Genomic DNA, 997 nt, shown 5'->3' on the forward strand with positions numbered 1-997 from the left:
TTTTTTTTTATCGTTTTATTAGGGCCTCGAAGGAAAGGTTCTAAAATGGACTGTGACGACTGCCCGGCTCTTCTTGCTGGGACTGAACTACTGACCAGGGTGCCATGTGGTCCAGGCCCCCTTCAGGTGTGCCCAGGCCTAGGTGGTAGGCATGGCAGGACACGAGCAGCTTCACATGCAGCTGTACTTTCCGAGAAAGGAAAACTAAAAGTACTACGCAATCGCTGCTGAGTAGAAAACCAAAACAATGCTCGCTCTCTCCACCGATCGGGACGGCCCAAGTAAAAAGATGGCACCGCCAGATGCTGGCAAGGACTTCAAAGAGCTGACCCTCTGTCCACTGCTGGTGCAAACAGGCCTGCCACTCGAGGTCTTGACAGTTCCTCTTTCCGACGGCCTGAACACCGACGACGGCGCCTGTAGCGGTAGTCTCGGAAACTCCAGGGCAGTTTTGCCTGATCCTACAGGGTCACTGTGAGCCACCATCAACTGGAGGGCAGTGAGGACACTCGGCTCTGTCCTTGAGACATGAAAACTGCCGCACAAAGACCCTGTCCACGAAGGGTCATCGCAGCTTTATTTGTGTGAGCCTGGGCCCAACCAGATGCCCTTCAGCGGTGACACCGAGGGTCCAGCCACACCACGTACGGTGACTCGGCAATGGGAAAGCATGGCAGTGAGTACTGACACGTGCCCAGAGACTGCCAGAGAAGCGTGCGTGCGCGCGCGAGGGAAAAACGCTGATCCCAAGCACACCCACACACGGGACACAGCTCTACATGGAAGACAGAGGAACGGCTGCTCGGGCAGGGAGATGTGTGCGTGGACGGGCTGGCTCGGCATCCCTGCCTGCTTACCTAGGGAGATGTGTGTCTGCATCGGCCAGAGGGTGGAGTGGAGTTGCTGTGGTTGCTGCTCAAGCTATGCATGAGGTAAATGGGAACAGGACACACCTACCCGGCCAGCATCACCTGGTTTGGCGAGTTCTGTCCACTAC

This window comes from Echinops telfairi, unplaced genomic scaffold (genome assembly GCF_000313985.2).
Source record: "Echinops telfairi isolate 266 unplaced genomic scaffold, ASM31398v2 ScPeMD7_7467;HRSCAF=8505_1, whole genome shotgun sequence".
NCBI classification, from domain to species: Eukaryota; Metazoa; Chordata; class Mammalia; order Afrosoricida; family Tenrecidae; genus Echinops; species Echinops telfairi.